This window comes from Sitophilus oryzae, unplaced genomic scaffold (genome assembly GCF_002938485.1).
Source record: "Sitophilus oryzae breed Bouriz unplaced genomic scaffold, Soryzae_2.0 scaffold_41_pilon_pilon, whole genome shotgun sequence".
In the NCBI taxonomy this organism is placed as follows: domain Eukaryota; kingdom Metazoa; phylum Arthropoda; class Insecta; order Coleoptera; family Curculionidae; genus Sitophilus; species Sitophilus oryzae.
In genome coordinates, this window is record NW_022146996.1 from 6,418,176 (window position 1) to 6,431,651 (window position 13,476).

The following is a 13,476-nucleotide window of genomic DNA, read 5'->3' on the forward strand; positions in this document are numbered from 1 at the left end:
ATCTAGTCAGGAAATAGGTTTTCTCTGTTAAAACAACCACCCTGTACATACACGAGATTGTTTTGACACCTACAGCTGATTAAAAGAGAAAGCAGAGTGCGTAAAAAACCATTGTTGGCTGCTATTGTTATGGAATACAACGAATACTCTCGTAACCATGCCATACAAGCCTCTTAAAAGTACCGTAAGTTTATACAGTTCAATTTATGTCTTCAGAAACCTTAAATAGTTTTTGTTAGGCAGTATATGTATATTATAATCAGTAGTGGCATAATTAAACCACATTTGTAGTTCACTACATTTATTTCAAATAATTTCAAAAACAATACTCAAATTTATCAAAAATAAATTTTTAAAAAACCAAAAAGAACTCATTTCATGTCTTCTTGATTTAAATTTATGATTATATTTATATTTATGATTTTATAAAGGCATTAATAGAAAAATAAATTACTAAAAACAGCTACAGATCATCGAATATAACATCTGGCGGTTTTTTACCGACGTTAACTACATAAATATAGAGACTAATATGGAATCTAGAGACTAATATGGAATCTAGAAACTATTATAGAAACTAATATCAGATTACAATTTAAATTGAAAACTTTGACGCTAAAGATGATTAAGTTGTTTTAATCATCTGCCAGTAAACACAGTGTTCGAAGGGATGATATCTATCTGGTTGATTTTTCGCTTTCGGTGCCTTAGTGGAAGGGAATTTTGAATGGTGTGTCTCTATTTTCTTATGACTACGTGCTCTTTTTGAATACAGGGTGAGTTTCCTACGATGTTCTCTATGGGTATCTCGGAAACTACTAGAGATAGAGAGTCGGTTAAAAGGGAAAAGAATTTCAGTTTTGTGGGGTCATAAATATGCGCCTTTCAGATTTTTGAAAAAGTTCATGGCTTACTAGATATTTCGAAAAAAACAAATTTTGGCTATTTTAAAAATTGTCCCTAATTCCATTATAATCTATTTTAGACAAAAACTTTTCAGCCAAAAGTTAACTGTGATATAATCACATCCCTAATGAGTTTGTGTTCTCCAATTTTTTAAAAGCTGTCATTTTTGACATATGACACAAATATATGTTTTTTTTTAAATGGAAACCATAGTTGGCCATGACTTCATAAAAAGCGCCATTTTTTAAGCTTTTTAACGATAAATGTTTTTTTTTCAAAAAATTACTGAGTTATAGAAAATATATGTGTACATATACAAGGGTTATAGCCAATCCTTATCTTTCTTGACTGATTTCACTTAGTTGGCATGGTGTTCTTATTATGTTATGATTTATAACTTACAAAAATACAACATACATTATTAAACTGCTCTTTACAATTTACATTACACAAACTAAAACTTAAAAAAATGATATCACTACATACACTTTAAGTTATTTTAGAAAATGTTGCCGCCATTGTTTTGAGAAAGAAAATCCGCCATTGTTTTGAGTATACATAAATGCATCTTTTTAAAACTGAATTTCTAGCTATTCTTCATAGGGGGGGGGTGTCATAATAAAAGTCATGTTGGAACCACTCTATTAATGCGCGAGTATCTAAATTTAACTTTTCTAACATGTCTTTAAAACTGTCCTCTAAAAAACGTAAGTAACGTTCACCGGTCAACGTATCCTCGAAATGTATGGCCAAGAAAAGTTGAACCAATAATCCTACACACTTTTCTTCATTTGAAAAATTCATATTTACAATTTTTGTTTATTTTAATTTACAAAGTGTGGATGTGACAGTTTCACAATTCTGAAAGCAACGACGATTGTACTTGTTTCCATGACTAACTAAGTGAAATTAGTCAAGAAAGCTAAGAATTGGCTTAAAGTTACTTATTGAGGAATTTATAGAACAAGAAGTAGTTTTCAATAAAGATCAGGAGATAAGGCACAAAATCACAATTATATCTATTTTTACTGACAGTTCGACAAGCAAAACGATCCTTTATGGTAGCTGTTTTCAAAAGCTTAGCGCAAAGGGTAAAGACACTAGGCGCATCAAATGAAATGCGAGCTAAGCGAAAAATTAACTATAGCCATTACGCTGGGCGTCTAAAAGCGCTTAGCGTTTTCTAAGTTACAGAATTCGGGCCCTGAGCCGTTACTTTTCGCTTAGCGCGCGCTACCGGTTTGGTATTCTTAACTACCGATTTGGATATTCTCATCTGACGCGCTTAGCGTCTTTACTGATTGCGCTAAGCGATTCGAGAACGGCTACCTTAAAGGATCGTTTTGCTTGTCGAACTGTCTGTAAAAATAGAAAAAATTCTGATTTTGTGCATTCTCTTGCTTTTTAGTGAAAACTACTTCTATAAATTTCACAATATGTAGGTAATTGCTAATTTACGACTTGGCAGCTATAAATATTGTCCAAAACATCGAAAATGCTGAAAAGCGTCTTCAACATTTCCCTCGTATAATAAGGATAATGACAGATCCAAGAGAGATTCATAAAAAAATAAGTTGACATAACTCATCAATAGGTTATGAAATTCACATAACATTGACATTTTTCATTGTTTTATCCACATTTGACTATTAGATACCTGAGAAATTGCTAATTGCTATATGTGCTCAACGCGTATCCAGAAAACGATTCGCACAGCAACGAGAATACCAGAATCGACTGCTTGGCGTTCCGCTAATCGAATACTTTCGCTTACCGCTTTGAAAGCCTAACTTTTTTATGTCGCAGTTCCAGAATTCGAGCCCAGAGCTCACTCCACACACGGAATTTCTAAAAACTTGTATGGAATCCCTATACCTACGCCAGTGCAGCGATAAAAAGTTTAATGGTGTGTTATTGTTAAAATGTTCGAATTTACGAATCTACTCAAAAACAAATCAAATCCATAAAATAATTATTTGTTGATCTGAACTTCTAACAATAATTTTATGCCTAACCTCTTGATGCTCGACGCCGATATAATAAAATTCAATTGCCCATCTTCGGCGGCGCGTTCGAAGCAAGTTTATCTTTTTTTTGCGCGACTTAATGGCCACATATATCTTACGTTTAGGCCGTAATGGACCTCCTTAGGCCATCAGCTGTTAGCAATATTCAAACGTATTCGTTTGACCCGATTTCCAGCTGCAGAGCAAAGACCTCTCGCTTTCACCTCGGCTCGCCTCTTCAGTCGTGAAAACGGTCGATGCAACGAGTACTCATCAGGTATCATCTGCATGCAAACCGACGTTTTTAATCATAAAAAGGCGCCGCGAAACAATATGGTTGTACTCTAGGTCAACCTATAACCATGCAGCTAGCAAACTAAGTAAAAGGAATGTTATTTTTAATTATATAATTAATTGTTGCATACGTCAAAACTGCACTCTCATAGTCTGATATATTGAACCGTAACTAATATAGAAAACATGAAATATTTATACGAGAAACTAAAATTTACTATGTCTTTTATTTATTTCGAATCTATATATTAGGAAGATTTAGTTAGAAACTCTACACGGAAAAAAATGTTGTGAATAATGCTACAATTGTAAGAACCTTTGTTGCAAACTGTAGTAGTATATGGGTAAAATACAAGCTGTTAGTCCAGTCATCTTAGGGGTTTCACCTCGGAATTCGAGATAACCGGCTGTAAACTCGTATAAATCTTTATTTTAACATCCTAAAACATGTCTCAAAACCTACATATGAGAGCGTGTGCGCGACTTGTAGATAACTGAGATCAAAGGTCAAAAAATCAATTTTTTGCGCATTTTTTGCAAATATCTCGTTCCCTTTCACATTTACGCTATTTGTATTTATTATAAATATTGTAGGGGATAAAATTCTCTATAACTTTTGTTTCAAACGTTTAATAACACTTACCTCTTTGTACAATAATTAGAAAATTATTAACAGAAATACTTTAATTACATTTTAATTATAGCATCGATCATCTTCGTTATACACAATTCATCAAATCAACCAAACTGAATAAACCTGTGCAATTATCAAATCTTCCACCAACAAGTGCAGCAGCTCACTAACCCCAGGACTGGGATTGGATAATACGTAATGGATTCCAGGAACCTACCACTACTATTCTACCTCCAGCTCCAGAAAATTTGCTGAACACAATATTCTGTAACTGCAAGAATGGTTGTGGTTCGCGATGTGGATGCAGGAAGTCAGGGTTGTCGTGCTTTTTAGCTTGTGGCCAGTGTAATGGACAAGCTTGTCTCAATGCTTTACCCTATCAGAGTGATGTCAATGAAGATGGTACATTTGACCCAGAAATCCTAGAAGACTTGGAGATAAATGTCGCTGAAGATGAAAATGAAGAAGAATTTGAAATTCCACGACCAGACGACGATGATGAAGAAGAAGAAAACTAAAAATAAGAACATGGAGTTCTTTTTATTTTTATTCAATTTTTTTAATTTCAATCATGAGAAATGTATGAAATCGTATTTTTTAATAGACATATAAATTAAAAATGTATTTCTTGTCTTTTTATTTACTTAAAACGTAATTAGTATAAATCTAATTATAATTAAAATGTAATTAAAGTATTTCTGTAAATAATTTTCTAATTGTACAAAGAGGTAAGTGTTATTAAATGAAGATATACTTAATTTATGAAAAAAGTTATTATATTCAATATGATCTTTTATGAAAAAATGTAAATTATTTATAATTATATATTTTTCAATAATTAACGGATTTTCTCCGGCGTGTAGACCGAGACTACAGGTTGAACTTGAATGAGACCGTACATAATGAAAGACTGCGCGCTCACCTATCTCAAAAACGGTTTGAGATATAAAAAAAAAATTTGAAACAATAGTTGTAGAGAATTTTATCCTCTATGATATTTATAATAAATATAAATAGCGTAAATGTGAAAGGGAACGAGATATTTGCAAAAAATGCGCAAAAAATCGATTTTTTAACCTTTGACCTCAGTTACCTACAAGTCGCGCACACGCTATAATATGTAGGTTTTGAGACATGTTTTAGGATGCTAAAATAAAGATTTGTACGAGTTTACAGCCGGTTATCTTGAATTCCGAGATTCCTACTCTATTTCGACTAATGATGGACTATGTAGCAATATTTAAATACAGTTCATAGGTTTAGTCACGTGATTAAGCTTGACCGGCACAGCGTTGCCTACTTTTATATATTTTCTTTTAGTCAAAATATTTTAGGAAACAAAAATAAATTAATTATAAATATATAAACAGTTTTATAAAATAACAGCACTTAAGGGACATAACGGACCATTACTACCGCTTTCCCGTTCAAAATATTCTAATAAGGTTGAGATGAGTTTTTTGCAGCGCCTATTAAGCTATCTTGTACATTTCGAACTAAAAGAGGTTCTAAAAAAAGCAGTGGTTGACTGCAAGATCTGCTAGTAAACATTTTTAAGCTTACAGTATCACAGCATTATTTATTTAAGCCAAAAACTCATAATAAAAAACTAAAGTGTCAAAACGAATGACAATGTCAGGAAATAAATTAATAAATGCGGCAACTTGACATTTTTTACAGCAGAGCTACCACCTGAATCCCCAGCGGGAAATTTAAATGCCACTTAGTCAGCACGGCACCGATATGTCCATGGTTAGCAACAATTAATTTAAAAATCGTGCACTCGATTACGGAACTAAAAGTTTATTTGATAGAAACCGTACTATTTTTTTGTAGTTAAAAAGTTTAGGGTTAGGTTAGGTTAGTATCATTCCTCAAAGATTATAGTAAAATGTAATCCAAATGTCGGCAAATTGCTTCGATTTTAAGCAAACCTACAAATTGCAGTGAAATCTAAATTACTTATTTACAAAATTTACGACCGAGAAAAATCAAAGGTTTTCCTTGATTTAAGTAAAAACAATCTTCGGATTGTCACGGGGTTTCTAACAGAACACTGTCTTCTCAACGAACACCTCAGTAGGCTGAAGCTGAGAAACAACGGCTACTGCAGATTCTGTGGGGAAAATGGAGAAACACCAGAACACCTTATCACTGAGTGCGCCAAGACGACGCGACGACTATTCATGCCATGAACTTTGGTACGGCTGATGTCGAGGATGGAGAGCTGGCCTCTGTGGAGCCGTCTCAGATACTGACTTTTGTTAAAGCCTTGAGACTGTATGATGAGTTATAATTCGCTATAACTCAAGAAAGGAACTATAACACACAATAGAGCTGTAAGGTCGCGGTGATTAACTCCCCTCCTAAACATTCTACATTCTACAAATTACTTATCGGCAATTCTTAAATACTTTTGTAGTAGTAATTACTAACAATATGCTCTTAACCAATACGACATATTGCAGAGAAAATTTTCGTATTCTAAATCGATGCGTCGCGGACGACTCCAAATGATAATCTTTCAGATTTCCTCGCTTTGATAGTCCTCAGTTTTCCCTACATTGTTTAGAGTATCACTTATGACTCTTCTTTTTACGAAATTCGACAGCAATTACGTCATACTTCACTTTTCCGAGACCGGAACATTCCCTGTGGACCCAAGCACAATATGTAGCGCATTCAATTGATGTTTTATTTGCTTTTACAGCACGATTACAAATTCCACGCATATACACGTCCTCTCTCCCCTGATGATGACTTTATAAAATTGTCACAACCCGCCCGCCAACGGTTTCAATTACTAGGCCAACCATAAGCAAATTTTACTACAACTTTTTGTAGTACTACTTACTACAACGTTTCCATTCGGTTTTGCAATGATTGTTACAAGAGCTTGTTTACAAATATATAAGACTCATTGCTACAACAAAACCTTAATTTTTTATTAAACTAGGTAACAGCAGATATATTTTAGTTGATATAAATCATTTACCGTGCTACAGTTTTGTAGCAAAATTTAGATACTGCTTGATTTTTTTCCGTGTAGTACCCGTTAATGGTGTGTGCTTTACTGCAATTTTTTTACACTTAATCCAATGATTTGGTTCCCATTATGTTTCAACCAACTATTGCATATTTCTTTGAAATTTGAAAACTTAAGCACACTTTTTTAATCTGCAAGTGCATGTGCAAGTAATGGCCTTAGTCTACTTCTTCTTGATTTCCTTTTAATTTTTTTCACATTATTAGGGGGTCGTTTTATGCCGGAAACACTGCGACCTGTGCTCACAGACTGCGGTCGCAGGTCGCAGGCATATTGTGTTTGTCTCCTTTCTATCTCTGCACTAATAATGAGAATTAATCAATAGATCCAAGGAGGCAATAGAGAAAGAATAGATTCCAATCCGCTCCTCGATTGTGAAGGGCACTGAGGGCAAACTCCAACCGTGGAAGGGTGTATACCATCGTTGGAAGTATTGTTTATACGTTGGAGGTACGTATACCCCTGTTGTCAGAGGAGGATGGGACCCTGTCCCCCCTACAACAGGAAAATTCCCATGTAAGATTAGTTATAACTTAAGAAAGGGAGACACAATAGACCTTTAAGGTTGAGGTAATTACCCCCCTCTGTCACTCATTCTACATCCTTCTACATGTATGCATCTAGTCTCCAGTCCCTGTGTCCTCCAACAACTTGTGTATGTCCTTGATGGGATACCAGCTTTGCTCCTGCGATTCTAGCCTTGCTTTCACAAATAGAAAGTGTCGCTTGTGATCCAGTAACAAACAGTAACATATTATGTGCTCTGCTGTTTCATGATCTATATTACAGAGTCTGCAGAAGACTACACTTAGTCTCCTACCCCTGTTCCCTGCACCAGCTTGTGCATATTCTTGATAGGACGTCTCTCATTTAATTCTAGCCTTGTTTTCCTAAATAGAAAGTGTCGATCAAGAGCCTCCATAAGTACTCTGGGGTGGAACTCTGTAACTAAATAGCGATCGGTAACGATGAAAAATACTGTCGATTGCCGTTTAGTTTCTACGACAGTATTCTTCATCGTTACAGATCGCTATTTAGTTACAGAGTTGTACCACTGGTGTTTCAGGATCTATATAGCAGAGCCTGAATTAAAGACTTCCTTGATTCAGATTGAGCTTGTTCAGGTAGCTATGTCCTGTCTGGAGATCTATTGTAACCCTTACTTTATTTATGCTGAGCATTACCAGTTCCTTTACATTTTTGAATTGGGTCCTTGGATAAAGCCCTTGTTATGTTCCTGCCTGCCTTTCCAGTTGACGGTCTGTTTTTTTTCCTGATCTATAATAGTAGTTCTTTTACTATTAGTATAAGGACTTGAAGCTGGAACACTTTAAGTGACTATAAATGTACTTCAAAAGTTTAGATATTACTTTCAAAATGTATATATTCTTTATATTATACACAGTTCTTAGAAATTATTCTTTATAAAACACTGTGAATAACATTTACTTCCCACGCATACCAAACTTTCATCCTTTTTTAGTAAATACTTTATTTGCACTAATGAAGATACTACACCGTCATTTCCTTAATCCGTGCAATATTTTATTTATACTTTCTCTTAACTGTACTGCAGTTTCTAAAAATAATATCCATTTAAGCAGTAGATAAAGTGCATCATTTTAAGTGCATGATGGAAATGCACAATTTAAAAGTAAATTTTAGACGATAAAGATGTCTTTCGTGCGTTCGGCATTGAACAAATTATGCTCTCAAGTGAATGTAATCTAAACCGCGTCGAGAATGGTGATGAATTTTCTAGGTCATCAGTAAAATTATATTACCAATCGCTGCCACTGGTTTTACGAGATTTATCTATAATTATATTGATTAGTGGTGATGATATCAGATTTAAAGTGATGCCTATCATCCAGATGCATTAAAATGGATTTTTTAACTTCTTTCATTCTAGCGAGTCGTATTATCGACATTTAACTAGATTTTAGCAATTTTTATTGTTGAAGTATAATGGCATTGATATGTCCATGTAATTAATTATCTTTCTTTTTAACAGAGAGAGAATCTTGGAAGCTCGTCTTTTTAACCTTTTAAAAGTCTGGTTGGGTTCGGTTATCATCAGTTGTCTTGCCAGTACATGCTACACCCACATATAGAAAAAATTCTCCCAGAATCGCAAACGGGCTTTCGCCACAATCGCGGAACCGTTGATTCCATGTCCATATAAAGGTTGACTCTTACTATATTTTCCATATCAGCTCCCTTCCGTTTCCCTTCCGTTTACATAAAATCATGTAAATGAATAGGAACACTATCCGTTCCGTTTCCCATCTGTTCTATATCCTTTCCTTCCATACATTTTTTTGGCGGACGGACTGAAGCGTATCGGAAACAGCGTTGTCAAGTTCTTACATTTGTACCAGCTCTGTTAAAATTTTGCTGATATTTATTCGCATTCTTTCGCCTTTTAATTATATCTATTACCTTTTTCAAAAGATACAAATTTTTAAAATAAATCTTTCGTAATGATATAAATTGTACAACAAAAAGTATGGAACTGATACGGAACGGAAGCTTATGTATAGCGTCAATACAATAAAAAATACGGAACGGATATGGAATGGATATGGAATGGAAACGGAAGGTATAGTGAGAATCAACCTTTATCCGTCCACCAACTTCAGCAAAAAGTTAAGGAGCAGCAGAGTAAACTTTATATTGCATTCATCGACCTAACAAACGCCTTCGCATTTGTAAACAGAGATGCACTTTGGACAATTATGTAAAAGTTCGGAGTGCCCAACAAGTTTTTTACAGTGTGGAAACGTCTACATAATAACAACAAGTCTACAGCGTCACATCATATGTATCATTGAGCGATCCCTTCCTAACAAATACAGGAGTTTTGGCAGGGATATGTCTTAGCGCCTCTCATATTCAACATATTCATGGAAGCGCTCTCTAAAAGAGTGGACAGCAAACTACAGGAACGAGGAAGGGGCATTAGATACAGGTCACCGAACTTCAATACGCTGATGACTGCGCTTTAGTTGCAAAAACGTTACAGCAACCTAACCTAACTGAACAACAATAAAACTAAAATCATGTGTACTCCATCGGAAAATCATAACAATGCTGTAAAAATCGGAGAAGAACTATTGAAATATGTAGTGGAATTCAATTACCTCGGCAGTTTGATTTCGGAAAAGGTCAATATCGACTCTGAAATTCAACACAGAACTAACAGCGCCTCAAGAGCATTCTGGAAATTAAAAGACAGGGGTTTCTACAATGACGACATGAGACAAAAACAAAACTTGCAGTGTACCGAGCAATAATAATTCCCACCATGTTATATGAAAGCGAAACCTGGGTGCTCTCCGCCGGCATATGAACGCATTAAACAAGTTGCAACAGAGACACCTTACACAACTGTTAAGAATCAAATGGTATTATCATGTCTCAAACGTATCGGTCCTTGGCAAATCTAGCTGTGAGAGCGCTGAAGTAATGAGTACTAAATCCGGCTTAAGATGGGCTGGTTTGGTATGCAGGATGCAGGATGCAAGAAATAAAATGGGGCTCCATCAGTTATCATGCGATGAGTTTTGGATTAAAATCGTTGTAAAATCTCTATGTTTGATATGGATGCTGTGCCCCACAACTGTAAGCCGTAGGTCCAGATGGATTTTAGTATGCATTTATACAATAAGACTTTATTTTATAAGGATAGTTGTGAAGCCAGTAAAGTTTCCTTAACTGTTGATAAGTGTTTTTCTCTTGTTCCATGTATGCGTTTTCTAAGTCTAGTCGTCTGCCCAGATGCATATCTAAATATTTTACTTTGTTAGACTGTGGTATTTTTATTTGGTTTAATTCTACTTCTGGACAGGTTTCCCGTCTCTGGGTGAAAATAACATGGACTGACATGGTTCTTATCCTCCGATCTTCTAGCCGCCTTAATATATCGGGGTTAAGTTTCTCTGCAAGAAGGAAATGCTAGTAATTTCTTGGTAATTTTTTCAAATTTAAATATCCTGAATTGCCAAAAGTACAAAATTATATTTAATGCAACTACAATAATGCTGGTTTCGTATTTTCATTGGATTAAGATTGAAATAGGTATATGATCATAAATGACGCTATTCGACGCTGAGTATAGCACGTTCTTTTTCTTTATGTTGGTTATAGTGTTAGTTATTGTTTATGAATCAACGAAAAAGAAAGCAATAGGCATTTTCCTAGCTTTGCCAATAAAATATTAATGGTAAATGTATAAAATAGAAAACACTACACCTAAGGCAAAAAAGGGAGACGATTAATAATTTAGGTGAATAAAATCCTGAACATCATCATATAAAAATGAAAATAATCTTTTTATCTAAAAGGGAATATTTTTAACTGTATAAATAAACGAAACAATAACTAGTTATAGCGGAATGCATGTGGTCCCAAATGCAGCTTTCAATCTCGTGCAATATTAACATAACAATCGGATATAAACAAATGTATGTAGAGTTAATCGATTTATAATGCTCCAACGCAAAATATGTACTTTACACCTTCGTGTTTTGTTGTGTTCTCCGCACTGATAGAGATGTCCAAGACTACTAATAAATTGAAATATCGATACTTTCTCTAAAATGTCGATAGAATCAAAGTTAACACATTTATCCAAACCCAGAGTATTTTAACTGTCAATGAAATACGATGTATGGAAATCTGGAATATGGTACATGATTGATATGGAAGGATTTATTGTATCGATATTTTTTATAAGATGAACGTCCCTACGCTTTACGCGGTCCTTTTCGGTCCAGTGATTCTTAAAACTCCCATACCGACCACATTGTTTTCATCCTCCTATAATTAAAAACAGTAATTTCAAGGGTATAAACGTTTTTTCCACTGGCTATAATAATACACGGAAACCTTGAAATAAATCCACGATTTTATTGAAATAATACATAGTTTTTAATATACTTTTTTAATACGTACTTTTTAATATTATTATCTCTTAATAACTAATAGACTTAGTGGTATTCTTTTTGTAGGTTACTACAGGTGACATAGTATGGTATTAAATTGCTTAAATCTTGAACTTGCTTAAATCTTTGATCTTATATTATTTTCAGAAACTGAGCATATATCTGTTTCTTTTATGTTATGACAACTACATTGTTTTATATTTATTTAATTGTATTTATGTTAATAATATAAAATTCTACAGAAATCGGCGTACTAGATTGATTGATAGAAGTCATCGTTCGTTACAAAATAATTGTTAATTGAATAAATAACGAGCGCTTTCTATAAATTTCCGATTGGTGTATCTATATTTATTTTGTTTTGTTATTACAGAACGGGAAACGGAGCTGTTTAGGAGGTCATGCCATTTAAGGCAATCGTTCGGATATTGAAGTTCCTTCTAAATGTTATAAATTATGATAGTTTACTTGCCGAAAGGTCAAAACTGCAAAGGTGCAGGTTGCAAATTTCTTAAGATTTATGCTATTTCCCTGTAATAGTCATTCCACTTGGCAATAAGTTAATAAATATTCATGTTAAGTTAATCAAAACTAACAGAATCATTCTGAGATTAGTTACTGAATAAAAATTAAAATATATTACTATTATAAAAGTAATAACCACCAAAAGAGTAGTGGTGCTTTGGAAATGTTTTCATAAAAATACAAAATTTTCCATAGCAAAAAAGTTACAGCGATTTGTTAAAAATGCATATTTTTGAAAAACACCCCGTAACTCCGAAGCGATAACAGATATCGATATGCGGTTCACCATCATGTTTTTGACAAAAATTGAGCTCCAGACACCGATATTAGTTTTGTCTATCTCCTATAGAAAAGGGTGTTTCCATTTAAAAGCGTCGAATTTGACCTATCCTGTACAGTATTGAGCCTTTAAACTAGTTCTAAGCTCGGGGTCGGCAGATAAAGATCGTGCTCCGCATTCCTAAGTGGATAGTTGTGAGGTGGCCTTTCGGGAATAGCAGATATGTGTTGGGAATAGCAGATATGTTGGTTAAGCAAACGGATTCAAATATGAATAAAGAAGAGTCAGTATTTTGAATTTTTTAAAGAAATTCTGGCAGTGAGCTCTACTGTTCAGTCCCTATTTCTTGTTATATGAAAGCGAAACTGCTTTTCGAACTGCTCTCTTTTGAAGTTTGAAAATACGATCAAATTTTGTCGCACAGCAAGTACCCACTCAAAAAGGGCATAATAGACTATTCTAGAGGTTGATAAGTTATGTTCCTTGTTCCTTAGAAACTAATCTTAGCGCAAAACAGGCAGCGCTTAGTTTCTTTGATAAAGCTTCGATTTGCAAGTCCCATTTTAACGAGTTTGGTTAGGTCTACAAGTCCTAAGAATTTCACAGAATCCACAACGTCAATAGTAGTGGTATTAAGTACAAACTTTAGTTTTTGATAGGTTGAGGCATAGGAGATTAGAATCGCACCAAGATTTAACGGTGCGTAAGTCACTGGATATAGTATTAAATAGTGCCGTAAAATCTGGGCCGCTTCAAGTGAAACTAGTATCATCCGCAAAGAGGCAGATTTTGCCGCTAATGTCTAGATTTGCAATGTAGTTGATAAATACCAGAAACAA

General features: G+C 34.4%; 1 protein-coding gene across 1 annotated transcript in view; it reads right to left on the reverse strand.

The window, feature by feature from the left end:
- Positions 1 to 13,476, reverse strand: part of LOC115885732 (putative mediator of RNA polymerase II transcription subunit 12) — an 88,572-nt gene that overhangs the window by 14,969 nt on the left and 60,127 nt on the right. The window lies entirely within an intron of this gene.